Genomic DNA, 16,885 nt, shown 5'->3' on the forward strand with positions numbered 1-16,885 from the left:
TGTGTAATGGATTTCGTTTTTGCTGGCTTAGATGCTTTGGGCACTTTGCCACTGCTGATCAGTGCGAAAGTGCAGTGCTCCCTGTGTAAACTTTAATTATGATTGGTTATCCAGTGCTCCCTGTGTAAACTGTAATGATGATTGGTTATCCATGATTGGCATATCTGATTTACTGGTAAGTCCCTAGTAAAGTGCACTGTGTGTGCCAGGGCTTGTAAATCAAATGCTACTAGTAGGCTTGCAGCACTGATTGTGCCACCCACATGAGTAACCTGGTAAATGTGTCTCAGACCTACTACTGTATTGTCTGCGCGCAGTTTGTAACTGCCAGGTTGCCCTGGCAAGTGCGCCCACTTGCCAAGCCCTAACCTTCCCTTTTTTTACATGTAAGGCACCCCTACGGTAGGCCCATGGTACCCCCGTGTGCAGGGTGCAGTGTATGTGAAAGGTAGGACATTTACTGGTGTGTTTTACATGTCCTGATAGTGAAATACTGCCACTTTCGTTTTTCACTATTGAAACGCTGGCAGTCCCATAGGATAGCTTGGAAGTTGCAATGTAACATGTAACTTTCCATTGGAAAGATAGCGAAATGGAGTTTAGGCTCTCTGAACTCAGAATTTAATAACACATCTTGTAGTAAGGTGGTTTTTAAATTGTGTGTTTGAAAATGCCACTATTAGAAAGTATATGTAACAATGGACAGCATCTCAACAGGTAATATTTAAAGACAGTTTTTTGAAAATAAGCACATCAGTTGACAGAAGAAGAAAACAGGGAGGCATGAATTGTTATTGCAATATATGCGAAGAGCAGACTGTATTCAAAAACAGTAGGAAAATGGCACTATATTACATGTATATGTAACCTGTACAGACTTGTGCTTGTGATAAAGGTGAACGACGCAAAGTAACAAGTGAAGCAGCGAAAAAACGGTGCAAAAGAAAACAATAGAGTCAATATATATTCAGAAAAACATTTTGTGGTTAAAAATCATTAACAAAGATTAGGAAAAGGTACATTATTTGATGAACCACAGAGCGTGTGCCAAGGAATTGTGCTAAGGGGTTGACGGCGTTTCTACCCGTTGTGAGTTCAGGTCATTTTCAGGACCAGGTTAAAGAGTGTAAGTGCTGCATTATAGTAGGAGAGCAGCGAGGGTAGCACCCAAAGGCGCGGTGTGCTAGGGGAAGCATGACGTCCGCGGGGTTATCCACGGGAAGACCGTGGTGTTCCAATATGTAGATGTACTACAAGAATCTCAGGTTAGGGGCTTTTGTCGACTACAATGAATCCGGAGTTGTGAGGGAGAAGCCCCTGAAGATGGAGAGCAATTACTGGAGGTCCGGCGTCAGGGGAGGCGACATCCGGTAGTGTGGCGTAATGAATGATCACTAGATGTCAGAATTAGGTGGACGGAGGTCAGCGGGGATGCAAGATCCTCCAGTAATCTCACAGACTGCGGCAAGACTTTTAGAAAGTAGGCACCTTTTTGTTCATCCATTCAGTGTGCCTCTGCCTGTTATGTATTCACTGTCTGGTTTTGGTGTGACTGGGGCTAGGTATGTGCATTCATTCTAAGCAGTCACAAGGGGGGTTTAGGTGTGTCCTGCCTTTTCAGAGTGACTCATAGTTGAGCTAAATAGACCTGGTCTGCATTTAGAGTAATGGGAGGAGTTTCACTAGCACTTAATAGGCCATGTCTCCTGTGCACAATGCTGTCTCCACCTCCTGTAGTGAAACTGTGCCATAGAGAGCAGAACTGGTTTGGACTGGGCTCAGAGACCCTTGCCACAAAGAGAACATGGGGTATAGTTATTGAACTGTAAACCTCGGGGATAATATCACTTCTGGACTCAAGAGAAACCTCTGCCAAGGAAAAGAGCTGAAGAGCTATAAGGAGGAGTACTGCCCCTTTGCTGTGGTGCTTTGCTGGGTTGGCCTGCAGTGGCTGCTTCTGCCAAGGAGAGGACAAAGACTGGAATTTTGCTCTGAACATGGACGAAGACGAATCTCCAAGGGCTTGTGTGTGCTTGCCTCCTGTTCTGAAGTCTGAGGACCACAAAGACTTCATCTGTACTCACTGACCAGCACATGGACTCCTCTGTGGACTCCTGTATTCAAAAGGTCACCAGTTCCAGTTCCTGGGCCCTGAGAGTTGTGTATTTGGTGTTGCAAAGCAAGAAGAACAACTCTGATGCAGTCAGCGATGCTGCGAGTGATGCTGCGACCTGTACCGAGGCTGGGTGCACTGCTCGTGAAGTGCACAACGCACAGCCCCACCTGCACCGCAGCTTTGATGCCTGCAGTTATCAGCCTTGCCGATGCCAGTGCTCGCACCGTCACCGCCAGCATCACGTAGAGTCGATAACCGACGAGGGTGACTTCATAAACTCTGTTAAGAAGTCCCAGGAACAAAAGGACTTCACCACCAGCTCCCCTGGAACTCTGCTGAGAGAGTTCTGACCTGCCTTGGAGTGCTTGCCCAGTCTTGGGGCCTCAGGAGGTCGTTTGCTGTGTTTGGGAGCTGGGAAGCAGAAGCGTGAACAAGAGTGACTGGTACCCAACGCATCATCCGATTGCGTGTCGCAAGACGAGAGTGCGAGGAAAATTTCATCGCGGCACCATCGCAACACGCAGGGTCCCCGCATCGCCGAGTGCGTCGAGCATCGTCCCGGTGCGAGAAGATTCCTGACGCTGCGAGGGTCGTCGCAGAACCAGTTTGCGGGCCGCACCACTGCCGGTGCGTGAAAAGTCTCCAATCGCTGCGTGCGTCGACGCAGAGTCCCGTTCCGTGGCGCATCGAGAGTTGCGGCGCCGGAAGGCAACGCTGCGCCACGCATCGCACCACATCGAAGAGTGTCGCATCGAACCTGTGCGTGAAGCTTCCCCCTAAGAAACCTACGCAACGAAGGCCAAAGTCATCGCATCCTCCCCTTACAGATCGGAGCCGGCGCATCCACCTCTGCTGGGTGAAGCAGGGCTGCTGCAAAGCCTCCCCAGGATCTCAGGAGTATTGCATCGCCTTTGCAAGCTTCCTTGTTATAGCTTTTGGGAACCTTATCGCAACTACAGGTACTGTTGGGCACGAAAGTGTCGCATTTTGTGCATTGAGAGTCGCATTGTGCAGGACACTGACTTTTACATTCTGGAGTACTTTCTGCAAACTCTTGAACTATCTTTAAAGTAACCTTTTGAATTATATGTTGGTTTGTCTGTAGTATTTGGTCTTGTGAAGTTTTTAGTAAAGATACATTATTTTTCTAAAACTGGTGTGGAGTAAATCTGTGGTGTTTTCACTGTGTTACTGTGAGTGTTGGTACAAATACTTTACACATTGCCTTTGATAGCCTAGACTGCTCAGGCCAAGCTACCTAGAGGGTGAGCAGGGGTTATCTTAACAGTGTATCCCCCTTTCCCTGTCTAGAAGCAAGGGTCCCTACTTGGACAGTGGAACCTACCCTGCCAACTAGAGACCCCCAGATCTAACAATACGCAACGCAACTCAACACAAAGCACGAACAGATTTTTAATTACCATGGAGGTATGTGGGTTGGCAAAGAAGCCACTGGATTCCAACAGTTCAAATTTTGTCTGCATCTGACATCAAGTAAGCCAATCTGATTTATACAGTATATCGACACTCCGGACCTTGGCACTTGTGTGACTTTGAAGGATCAGGTGTTGGGAGTTGTGCATTGAACTGACTAGACAGTTTACATTTTCTTTGAGGCAGGTGCTACTGTGACATTCACTGTTTGCCCCAAACCCAGGCCGTGCCCGCTAGAATGAGGAGCACAAAACCTTCCTCCGCCGCTGTGCAGTGTGGCGTGCAGGAGTCTTCCAATCTGAAGCCATCATACCAATGTGCCAATTGGGAGGGGTCTCCCATACAGAATCATATTTATATATATATATATATCCAACACGAATAGTGGCGAAGGATCCGTGCCGCTTGCAATGGCGGGCCGTGGCAGGGTCACCAACCCTAGTAAATCCACACAAAAAGTCGTCTTGCAACGTCTCAAAGACAACACGCCTTAGCCCATACTTCCTTCAAACGTGAGATTTATTTTCATGGAAAAAAGGCACCCCGAGTAATGGGTAAATGAAAAACAATAAAGTTATATACAAAATCATGTGACATTCAAGTTAATGAAAAGTGAAAACAGATTGCACTTTCAATGTCTCAAAGAAGTTTTCTCGAGGGTTTTTCATAAATAAGGCTCTTGTATTTCTCTGTTAGCATATAAACATCACAGTTCATAATTGGCAAAATAATCATTCGAGCCTACGATATTTAGCAAGTGTGCTTACATGTTGATGTGTCGCCGCTCGAAGCAGGGAACTTCAACGACCATGGTGCCGCGTGTGAGTCTTTTGCATCGCAACAAATCATACGGGTAGAAACACCCATGCCCGGGACTCAATTCAGGCCACAGAAATCTCCACAAAGCAGAATGTTATTTGTATACAAATAACATAAATGCCAAATAGCCCCAGTGGGCAACTAATAATGTAGCCACACAGCCCCAATGAACAATTAATACTTCCAAGCCCAAGTGGGCAACACGGAACCCTACGTGCTGGCAACAGATCTAATAATGTCAAGCCCCGAAAAGCAACGATAACCATTGTCCTGTGAGTTTAGCTCAAGTGGGCACAATTATAACCTCACTAATCGCCAATGGTACCACCAATAATCAACCGTTAAATATACTGTTACGAATAAGTCATTACAGCCAGGAACTGCACAGTTCAGATATTTATGCGTCTTTCGCCTTCCACTTGCATCTGATTCATTTTGACAATCTGAAATAAGAAAAACAAATGAATGTCAAATATACATATAAAATTGCGTCATTGCAAATACACACAACATTAATATTGACTCAGAGATAGTGGGAATAAAAACAACAGTTAAAATTCCATTTTAGCATATTAAGAAAACTAACGCTACAGATATTCTCAGCCTAAGTGCACTGCTAATGCTTTATCACTATTGGGGCCACCAGGCTGTATAGTGTGATATTTAATAATCATCCTGGATTCGAGATCTGAGTTCTTTAGTTCTGTCTCCTCCCCTTTCCCTTTTCGGGACACAATCCAGGACAATGAATGACAGTAAACTGGTATTTTGGTTAAGGGTAGAATGAAAATGACGTGTGATGGGGTACTGTCTGCCATTGTGTGTTATTGCCCTCAGATGCTCCAAAATCCGTTTTTTGCTTTATGGATTGTACTCCCAATGTAAAATTTGTTACATGGGCATCTGAGGGCATAAACAGCGTACTCCGAATTGCATGACGCATGTTTTGAGATCTTAAATATTTTTGAGTCAGCAGACAAGCTGACTTCCTTACAATTGGTGCTGTACCGACAGGCCTTGCATCTGTCACATACATAGAACCCTTGGACAGCACTCCTTTGTATCGTGGTCAATTTAGGTAATAGGGCAGGGTGCATCCTCTTAATGAGGTTGGACGGATGGCAACTTCGGGCGTGTAATAAACTATTGCCCGCTGTTTTCTTTCTATACCACACAGTTTCCAATTTCTCATTGTTGACTTGTAGCTGTACGTCTAAGAATTCAATAGTTTCTTCACCAAAGTGACTCGTAAAAGTCAAATTGAATGTATTTTCATTTAGTGCAGTTACAAAAGCTTCAGCCTCACTTTGGCTCCCTTCCCAGATACAGAAAATATAATCGATGTATCTGGCCCAGACTCTCACGTGTTTCAAATATGCAGCATGGACCCGGACCACCTGCTCCTCCCACCAGCCAAGGTAAAGACACGCAAAGCTGGTGGCAAAGCAGGTGCCCATAGCGGTCCCGAGAGTCTGTCGGTAGACTTGATCATTGAATACAAAAAAGTTTTTAGTTAAGCATGTTAACATCATGTCAATAAGCATATCAGTATGAAAAAGGAACGATACAGATCTTTCTCTAAGGTAATGCCTGCATGCTCTAATGCCCAGATCATGTGGTATACTTGTGTAAAGACTGTTGACATCTAGGGTCATGAGTAAACAATTATCATTCCGTTGTATTTTCTCAACAAGTCTCAGAAAGTCTCCAGCATCTTTTACAAAAGAGGGCAGATTTTTGACTAATGGTTGCAAGTAGTGATCAACGTATCTTGAAGTGTTCTCCAAACTACTCCCTCTGGAGAACACTATAGGCCTTCCCGAAGGGTTAAGGTTATCTTCATGTAGTTTCGGAAGTAGATAGAGGACCGGAATTTTAGGAAATTTGCAATAGAGAAAACAAAATTCTTCCTGTTCTAAAAGGCCTCTCTCTTTCCACTCCCATAGCTGTTCCAGATATTCTTTATTGGCTGTATTGTATAAACTCCTAGAGCTTATTTCATATCTAGTATGATCATTTAGCTGTTCTAAACCTTCTTGAATGTAATTGTCTCTAGATAGAACAACAACATTGCCGCCCTTGTCGGACTTTTTAATGACCATGCTGTTGTCTTCCTTTAAGCTCTTGATGGCATTTCTCTGTGATTGAGTGAGATTTAATGACTCCTGGTGTCTATTGTATGATCAATGGTTCAAGCCCGTAACCACCCCCATCTCAAAGATATCGAGGGCCTCATCAGTTATTTGTGTTAAAAATATAGATTTGGGTTTGAACCCACTATTGTGAATTAAATCTAATCTGATATTCTCATTGATCAGATTGATGTAAGGATCAGGGTTAAAATTCTCTTGCTCATTTAATTCATTGAGTGTATGTAACAACTGAATATCCACAATACAAATATCACTAGGAATCTCACTTACACTATTGTTTTCAGACGTGACTTGTCGCAAACCACTTTTTCAACCTCAGTTTGTGTGTGAATTGAAATAGATCAACCTCAACGACTGGCACATATTTATCTTCGCTTTGGACTAATGGATTGGTTGTAGGTACCTTTTCCTTCATAAACGGGATACTGCGTAAGTGGTCATACCGTTTGGCGAAGGTTAAAATTTGTCCTTTTTCATAATCGACGAGGTCACGCAAAAATATGCGTTGTTTTTTCTCTCGTATCTCTTTTTCGATTTTTTTTCAAGTCACAATTCCATTTTGGCCATGTCACGGTTGAATTCATCTTCATCACAAACCGATTTCAGTTGGATGGTAATGACGTCAATCTGTTGCGTTATTTTGTCACAGTCCCTTGTAGCATATTTGACTAGCAGTTTCAGCATAACAGTTGAGCAGCTATGATTATTAGCTGCCCACTCCTCTATTAAATCTGGATCGGGATCATTAAAAGTAGGTGTGATAAAAATGCGAAGGCCACGTGGTGCCCAGCCGGCATCCACGTACTTTTGGAGGGTTGTGGCCTCCCACCACTTATTCTGTTCCTTTTTTAACAGTTTCCATAGTTGATCCCATAATGCTTTTTTAGAATTAATGTTACCAGTTACCGTTTGCCGATTGGTCATTTCACTGTTGCTGAGTAGCGATTGTTCCTCGAACATAATATTAGCTATCTCACTTCTCTTATCATTTCTAGACCTTGCCATGATACAAATAATACGTTTCAAACACGTACTCACGTTTGAAGCTGCCTGGAAGAATCTGTTTATGATATTCCTCCTGGCTTCGTATGCCCCTTAGTAACGCCGTATTCAGTGCACCTCCAAAGAGTTCGCCACCAGGATATCGTTAGCGGGACACAAAGTGCAGTAGTCCTTGCTGTCGGGTCCGGTCAATGACGATACCGGGCATACGTGCACGTTCGTCCTGTTTAGACGCGGGGGCGGGCAACGGTTACCAAATTTAATCCAACACGAATAGTGGCGAAGGATCTGTGCCGCTTGCAACGGCGGGCCGTGGCAGGGTCGCCAACCCTAGTAAATCCACACAAAAAGTCGTCTTGCAACGTCTCAAAGACAACACGCCTTAGCCCATACTTGCTTCAAACGTGAGATTTATTTTCATGGAAAAAAGGCACCCAACGCGTTTTGAAGCGTCCGCTTCTTGTTCACGAGTAATGGGTAAATGAAAAGCAATTAAGTTATATACAAAATCATGTGACATTCAAGTTAATGAAAAGTGAAAACAGATTGCACTTTCAATGTCTCAAAGAAGTTTTCTCGAGGGTTTTTTCATAAATAAGGCTCGTATATTTCTCTGTTAGCATATTAACATCATAGTTCATGAATGGCAGAATAATCATTCGAGCCTGCGATATTTAGCAAGTGTGTTTACATGTTGATGTGTCGCCGCTCGAAGCAGGGAACTTCAGCGACCATGGTGCCGCGCGTGAGTCTTTTGCATCGCAACAAATCATACGGGTAGAAACACCCATGCCCGGGACTCAATTTGGGCCACAGAAATCTCCACAAAGGAGAATGTTATTTGCATACAAATAACATAAATGCCAAATAGCCCCAGTGGGCAACTAATAATGTGGCCACACAGCCCCAGTGAACAATTAATACTTCCAAGCCCAAGTGGGCAACACTGAACCCTACGTGCTGGCAACAGATCTAATAATGTCAAGCCCCGAAGAGCAACGATAACCATTATCCTGTAAGTTTAGCCCAAGTGGGCACAATTATCACTTCACTAATCGCCAATGGTACTACCAATAATCAACCGTTAAATATACTGTTAATAATAAGTCATTACAGACAGGAACTGCGCAGTTGAGATATTTATGCTTCTTTCGCCTTCCACTTGCATCTGAGACATTTTGACAATCTGAAATAAGAAAAACAAATGAATGTTCAAATATACATATAAAATTGCGTCATTGCAAATACACACAACATTAATATTGACTCAGATAGTGGGAATAAAAACAACAGTTAAAATTCCAGTTTAGCATATTAAGAAAACTAACGCTATATATATATATCATATATCTATCTCTCTGGAACTGTACCACCAAGCCTAATGTGCCACTCGCACCCCAGTCATCTGTCCCCGTCCTTCATGTATCCTCCAGTGTAATGCCCAGGAACTCGCACCTCCTGTCACTGGGTCCTCGCCCACAAGAGAGGCTTCTCGAGGATGCTGCATCGAACACCTTTCCTTCCCTTGTGCCACTGATAGTTATGTGTCTAAACTACCCCACAAGCATATTTATAGAGTTAAAAAAAACACTCCTCCAATCCTTTCTCATACGATGACGTGCCGTATATCGCCAGCATTAATCTCAGCCACTGATAATTATTTTGGGATACATTCCTTTTTTGCACAATGTGCCACTACAGACTGGCACCAATCACCTCGGTCCAGCTCGAAATGCTAATCCAGGTCGTTTTTCACCAGCAACACAAGTAACCTGTTAGACTTGTCATCCTTTATTTTTTGTAATTTTTTTTTTATTAAACATCAGTTGCAGTACAGTAAATCACATGAAAAAGTGCATTATTGAAACACAGAATAATTTCATATCCATTGTACATTCCTACGTTATATCCTAATGTTTGGGTAACATCATACTCTGTCATTTAGCGACATTTGCCACCATATTTTCTTCTGATATCGTACTCTTCGTGGCTCTTATCCCAGGCCAACCTCCCACATTTTAAATTCCTCTATATTCCACCCATTGGCTCCATATTTTCTCCCATTTCTGGGGGCAGCCTCTATTCTCATAAACCACCTTTTCCGCTGCACTGCACCAGTCCAGATTAGACTTCCATCGCCTTATCTGCAGTAGGAGGTTTGGTCTCCAGGCCCTGTCAATATTCCTTTTGGCTATCATTGATGCCATCGTTAGCCAAGTCTTTTGATATTTTTACCACGTCTGCTCATCTGTTACACCTAAGATTAGCTATCTGGGCTCTAGCGGTATATCTTACCCTATTACTTCCGACATGGTTCATGTCACCCCTCCCCAATATTTCTGTATGACTGGGCTTCCCCAAATGATATGGAAGAAGGTGCCCCTGTAGTTGCACCCTCTTACACACTGTTCAGAGGGGCTACATCCTAATTTGTGAATCAGTGTTCTTGAATATTAGGATCTATGCAAGATTCTAAGATGGACCTACTGAAATTCCGCTCTAATTGCTACCTCTCTGGGGCTTTGTATTGCTTCTGTCCAGTCGTCGTCCTCTAGCAACCCTATATCCCCTTCCAAAGCTTCCCATAGGGCTCTCAATGGATCCTAGACTTGGCATAGTTTCCCCTGACTTTTTGCCTCCATATCCTGCATTTTTGACTGTGTAATGGATTTCGTTTTTGCTGGCTTAGATGCTTTGGGCACTTTGCCACTGCTGATCAGTGCGAAAGTGCAGTGCTCCCTGTGTAAACTTTAATTATGATTGGTTATCCAGTGCTCCCTGTGTAAACTGTAATGATGATTGGTTATCCATGATTGGCATATCTGATTTACTGGTAAGTCCCTAGTAAAGTGCACTGTGTGTGCCAGGGCTTGTAAATCAAATGCTACTAGTAGGCTTGCAGCACTGATTGTGCCACCCACATGAGTAACCTGGTAAATGTGTCTCAGACCTACTACTGTATTGTCTGCGCGCAGTTTGTAACTGCCAGGTTGCCCTGGCAAGTGCGCCCACTTGCCAAGCCCTAACCTTCCCTTTTTTTACATGTAAGGCACCCCTACGGTAGGCCCATGGTACCCCCGTGTGCAGGGTGCAGTGTATGTGAAAGGTAGGACATTTACTGGTGTGTTTTACATGTCCTGATAGTGAAATACTGCCACTTTCGTTTTTCACTATTGAAACGCTGGCAGTCCCATAGGATAGCTTGGAAGTTGCAATGTAACATGTAACTTTCCATTGGAAAGATAGCGAAATGGAGTTTAGGCTCTCTGAACTCAGAATTTAATAACACATCTTGTAGTAAGGTGGTTTTTAAATTGTGTGTTTGAAAATGCCACTATTAGAAAGTATATGTAACAATGGACAGCATCTCAACAGGTAATATTTAAAGACAGTTTTTTGAAAATAAGCACATCAGTTGACAGAAGAAGAAAACAGGGAGGCATGAATTGTTATTGCAATATATGCGAAGAGCAGACTGTATTCAAAAACAGTAGGAAAATGGCACTATATTACATGTATATGTAACCTGTACAGACTTGTGCTTGTGATAAAGGTGAACGACGCAAAGTAACAAGTGAAGCAGCGAAAAAACGGTGCAAATAGAGTCAATATATATTCAGAAAAACATTTTGTGGTTAAAAATCATTAACAAAGATTAGGAAAAGGTACATTATTTGATGAACCACAGAGCGTGTGCCAAGGAATTGTGCTAAGGAGTTGACGGCGTTTCTACCCGTTGTGAGTTCAGGTCATTTTCAGGACCAGGTTAAAGAGTGTAAGTGCTGCATTATAGTAGGAGAGCAGCGAGGGTAGCACCCAAAGGCGCGGTGTGCTAGGGGAAGCATGACGTCCGCGGGGTTATCCACGGGAAGACCGTGGTGTTCCAATATGTAGATGTACTACAAGAATCTCAGGTTAGGGGCTTTTGTCGACTACAATGAATCCGGAGTTGTGAGGGAGAAGCCCCTGAAGATGGAGAGCAATTACTGGAGGTCCGGCGTCAGGGGAGGCGACATCCGGTAGTGTGGCGTAATGAATGATCACTAGATGTCAGAATTAGGTGGACGGAGGTCAGCGGGGATGCAAGATCCTCCAGTAATCTCACAGACTGCGGCAAGACTTTTAGAAAGTAGGCACCTTTTTGTTCATCCATTCAGTGTGCCTCTGCCTGTTATGTATTCACTGTCTGGTTTTGGTGTGACTGGGGCTAGGTATGTGCATTCATTCTAAGCAGTCACAAGGGGGGTTTAGGTGTGTCCTGCCTTTTCAGAGTGACTCATAGTTGAGCTAAATAGACCTGGTCTGCATTTAGAGTAATGGGAGGAGTTTCACTAGCACTTAATAGGCCATGTCTCCTGTGCACAATGCTGTCTCCACCTCCTGTAGTGAAACTGTGCCATAGAGAGCAGAACTGGTTTGGACTGGGCTCAGAGACCCTTGCCACAAAGAGAACATGGGGTATAGTTATTGAACTGTAAACCTCGGGGATAATATCACTTCTGGACTCAAGAGAAACCTCTGCCAAGGAAAAGAGCTGAAGAGCTATAAGGAGGAGTACTGCCCCTTTGCTGTGGTGCTTTGCTGGGTTGGCCTGCAGTGGCTGCTTCTGCCAAGGAGAGGACAAAGACTGGAATTTTGCTCTGAACATGGACGAAGACGAATCTCCAAGGGCTTGTGTGTGCTTGCCTCCTGTTCTGAAGTCTGAGGACCACAAAGACTTCATCTGTACTCACTGACCAGCACATGGACTCCTCTGTGGACTCCTGTATTCAAAAGGTCACCAGTTCCAGTTCCTGGGCCCTGAGAGTTGTGTATTTGGTGTTGCAAAGCAAGAAGAACAACTCTGATGCAGTCAGCGATGCTGCGAGTGATGCTGCGACCTGTACCGAGGCTGGGTGCACTGCTCGTGAAGTGCACAACGCACAGCCCCACCTGCACCGCAGCTTTGATGCCTGCAGTTATCAGCCTTGCCGATGCCAGTGCTCGCACCGTCACCGCCAGCATCACGTAGAGTCGATAACCGACGAGGGTGACTTCATAAACTCTGTTAAGAAGTCCCAGGAACAAAAGGACTTCACCACCAGCTCCCCTGGAACTCTGCTGAGAGAGTTCTGACCTGCCTTGGAGTGCTTGCCCAGTCTTGGGGCCTCAGGAGGTCGTTTGCTGTGTTTGGGAGCTGGGAAGCAGAAGCGTGAACAAGAGTGACTGGTACCCAACGCATCATCCGATTGCGTGTCGCAAGACGAGAGTGCGAGGAAAATTTCATCGCGGCACCATCGCAACACGCAGGGTCCCCGCATCGCCGAGTGCGTCGAGCATCGTCCCGGTGCGAGAAGATTCCTGACGCTGCGAGGGTCGTCGCAGAACCAGTTTGCGGGCCGCACCACTGCCGGTGCGTGAAAAGTCTCCAATCGCTGCGTGCGTCGACGCAGAGTCCCGTTCCGTGGCGCATCGAGAGTTGCGGCGCCGGAAGGCAACGCTGCGCCACGCATCGCACCACATCGAAGAGTGTCGCATCGAACCTGTGCGTGAAGCTTCCCCCTAAGAAACCTACGCAACGAAGGCCAAAGTCATCGCATCCTCCCCTTACAGATCGGAGCCGGCGCATCCACCTCTGCTGGGTGAAGCAGGGCTGCTGCAAAGCCTCCCCAGGATCTCAGGAGTATTGCATCGCCTTTGCAAGCTTCCTTGTTATAGCTTTTGGGAACCTTATCGCAACTACAGGTACTGTTGGGCACGAAAGTGTCGCATTTTGTGCATTGAGAGTCGCATTGTGCAGGACACTGACTTTTACATTCTGGAGTACTTTCTGCAAACTCTTGAACTATCTTTAAAGTAACCTTTTGAATTATATGTTGGTTTGTCTGTAGTATTTGGTCTTGTGAAGTTTTTAGTAAAGATACATTATTTTTCTAAAACTGGTGTGGAGTAAATCTGTGGTGTTTTCACTGTGTTACTGTGAGTGTTGGTACAAATACTTTACACATTGCCTTTGATAGCCTAGACTGCTCAGGCCAAGCTACCTAGAGGGTGAGCAGGGGTTATCTTAACAGTGTATCCCCCTTTCCCTGTCTAGAAGCAAGGGTCCCTACTTGGACAGTGGAACCTACCCTGCCAACTAGAGACCCCCAGATCTAACAATACGCAACGCAACTCAACACAAAGCACGAACAGATTTTTAATTACCATGGAGGTATGTGGGTTGGCAAAGAAGCCACTGGATTCCAACAGTTCAAATTTTGTCTGCATCTGACATCAAGTAAGCCAATCTGATTTATACAGTATATCGACACTCCGGACCTTGGCACTTGTGTGACTTTGAAGGATCAGGTGTTGGGAGTTGTGCATTGAACTGACTAGACAGTTTACATTTTCTTTGAGGCAGGTGCTACTGTGACATTCACTGTTTGCCCCAAACCCAGGCCGTGCCCGCTAGAATGAGGAGCACAAAACCTTCCTCCGCCGCTGTGCAGTGTGGCGTGCAGGAGTCTTCCAATCTGAAGCCATCATACCAATGTGCCAATTGGGAGGGGTCTCCCATACAGAATCATATTTATATATATATATATATCCAACACGAATAGTGGCGAAGGATCCGTGCCGCTTGCAATGGCGGGCCGTGGCAGGGTCACCAACCCTAGTAAATCCACACAAAAAGTCGTCTTGCAACGTCTCAAAGACAACACGCCTTAGCCCATACTTCCTTCAAACGTGAGATTTATTTTCATGGAAAAAAGGCACCCCGAGTAATGGGTAAATGAAAAACAATAAAGTTATATACAAAATCATGTGACATTCAAGTTAATGAAAAGTGAAAACAGATTGCACTTTCAATGTCTCAAAGAAGTTTTCTCGAGGGTTTTTCATAAATAAGGCTCTTGTATTTCTCTGTTAGCATATAAACATCACAGTTCATAATTGGCAAAATAATCATTCGAGCCTACGATATTTAGCAAGTGTGCTTACATGTTGATGTGTCGCCGCTCGAAGCAGGGAACTTCAACGACCATGGTGCCGCGTGTGAGTCTTTTGCATCGCAACAAATCATACGGGTAGAAACACCCATGCCCGGGACTCAATTCAGGCCACAGAAATCTCCACAAAGCAGAATGTTATTTGTATACAAATAACATAAATGCCAAATAGCCCCAGTGGGCAACTAATAATGTAGCCACACAGCCCCAATGAACAATTAATACTTCCAAGCCCAAGTGGGCAACACGGAACCCTACGTGCTGGCAACAGATCTAATAATGTCAAGCCCCGAAAAGCAACGATAACCATTGTCCTGTGAGTTTAGCTCAAGTGGGCACAATTATAACCTCACTAATCGCCAATGGTACCACCAATAATCAACCGTTAAATATACTGTTACGAATAAGTCATTACAGCCAGGAACTGCACAGTTCAGATATTTATGCGTCTTTCGCCTTCCACTTGCATCTGATTCATTTTGACAATCTGAAATAAGAAAAACAAATGAATGTCAAATATACATATAAAATTGCGTCATTGCAAATACACACAACATTAATATTGACTCAGAGATAGTGGGAATAAAAACAACAGTTAAAATTCCATTTTAGCATATTAAGAAAACTAACGCTACAGATATTCTCAGCCTAAGTGCACTGCTAATGCTTTATCACTATTGGGGCCACCAGGCTGTATAGTGTGATATTTAATAATCATCCTGGATTCGAGATCTGAGTTCTTTAGTTCTGTCTCCTCCCCTTTCCCTTTTCGGGACACAATCCAGGACAATGAATGACAGTAAACTGGTATTTTGGTTAAGGGTAGAATGAAAATGACGTGTGATGGGGTACTGTCTGCCATTGTGTGTTATTGCCCTCAGATGCTCCAAAATCCGTTTTTTGCTTTATGGATTGTACTCCCAATGTAAAATTTGTTACATGGGCATCTGAGGGCATAAACAGCGTACTCCGAATTGCATGACGCATGTTTTGAGATCTTAAATATTTTTGAGTCAGCAGACAAGCTGACTTCCTTACAATTGGTGCTGTACCGACAGGCCTTGCATCTGTCACATACATAGAACCCTTGGACAGCACTCCTTTGTATCGTGGTCAATTTAGGTAATAGGGCAGGGTGCATCCTCTTAATGAGGTTGGACGGATGGCAACTTCGGGCGTGTAATAAACTATTGCCCGCTGTTTTCTTTCTATACCACACAGTTTCCAATTTCTCATTGTTGACTTGTAGCTGTACGTCTAAGAATTCAATAGTTTCTTCACCAAAGTGACTCGTAAAAGTCAAATTGAATGTATTTTCATTTAGTGCAGTTACAAAAGCTTCAGCCTCACTTTGGCTCCCTTCCCAGATACAGAAAATATAATCGATGTATCTGGCCCAGACTCTCACGTGTTTCAAATATGCAGCATGGACCCGGACCACCTGCTCCTCCCACCAGCCAAGGTAAAGACACGCAAAGCTGGTGGCAAAGCAGGTGCCCATAGCGGTCCCGAGAGTCTGTCGGTAGACTTGATCATTGAATACAAAAAAGTTTTTAGTTAAGCATGTTAACATCATGTCAATAAGCATATCAGTATGAAAAAGGAACGATACAGATCTTTCTCTAAGGTAATGCCTGCATGCTCTAATGCCCAGATCATGTGGTATACTTGTGTAAAGACTGTTGACATCTAGGGTCATGAGTAAACAATTATCATTCCGTTGTATTTTCTCAACAAGTCTCAGAAAGTCTCCAGCATCTTTTACAAAAGAGGGCAGATTTTTGACTAATGGTTGCAAGTAGTGATCAACGTATCTTGAAGTGTTCTCCAAACTACTCCCTCTGGAGAACACTATAGGCCTTCCCGAAGGGTTAAGGTTATCTTCATGTAGTTTCGGAAGTAGATAGAGGACCGGAATTTTAGGAAATTTGCAATAGAGAAAACAAAATTCTTCCTGTTCTAAAAGGCCTCTCTCTTTCCACTCCCATAGCTGTTCCAGATATTCTTTATTGGCTGTATTGTATAAACTCCTAGAGCTTATTTCATATCTAGTATGATCATTTAGCTGTTCTAAACCTTCTTGAATGTAATTGTCTCTAGATAGAACAACAACATTGCCGCCCTTGTCGGACTTTTTAATGACCATGCTGTTGTCTTCCTTTAAGCTCTTGATGGCATTTCTCTGTGATTGAGTGAGATTTAATGACTCCTGGTGTCTATTGTATGATCAATGGTTCAAGCCCGTAACCACCCCCATCTCAAAGATATCGAGGGCCTCATCAGTTATTTGTGTTAAAAATATAGATTTGGGTTTGAACCCACTATTGTGAATTAAATCTAATCTGATATTCTCATTGATCAGATTGATGTAAGGATCAGGGTTAAAA

The 16,885-nt window shown here is 44.0% G+C and overlaps 1 protein-coding gene and 1 long non-coding RNA gene across 6 annotated transcripts in view; one reads left to right on the forward strand and one right to left on the reverse strand.

The window, feature by feature from the left end:
- HSCB (HscB mitochondrial iron-sulfur cluster cochaperone) overlaps positions 1-16,885 on the forward strand; it is a 176,298-nt gene that overhangs the window by 18,954 nt on the left and 140,459 nt on the right. The window lies entirely within an intron of this gene.
- Positions 1-16,885, reverse strand: part of LOC146783985 (uncharacterized) — a 35,093-nt gene that overhangs the window by 6,125 nt on the left and 12,083 nt on the right. For 2 of the 3 annotated variants that reach the window (XR_014970533.1, XR_014970535.1), the window contains 3 exons: positions 14,491-14,985; positions 8,643-8,710; positions 4,058-4,812 (listed from right to left, as the gene is read on the reverse strand). This is a non-coding gene — a long non-coding RNA (uncharacterized LOC146783985). Of the gene's footprint in view, positions 1-4,057; positions 4,813-8,642; positions 8,711-14,490; positions 14,986-16,885 lie in introns of those variants that run through there. The other variant, XR_014970534.1, reaches the window with a different exon arrangement.

The sequence above is a fragment of the Triturus cristatus genome, chromosome 11 (genome assembly GCF_964204655.1).
Source record: "Triturus cristatus chromosome 11, aTriCri1.1, whole genome shotgun sequence".
Lineage (NCBI taxonomy): Eukaryota > Metazoa > Chordata > Amphibia > Caudata > Salamandridae > Triturus > Triturus cristatus.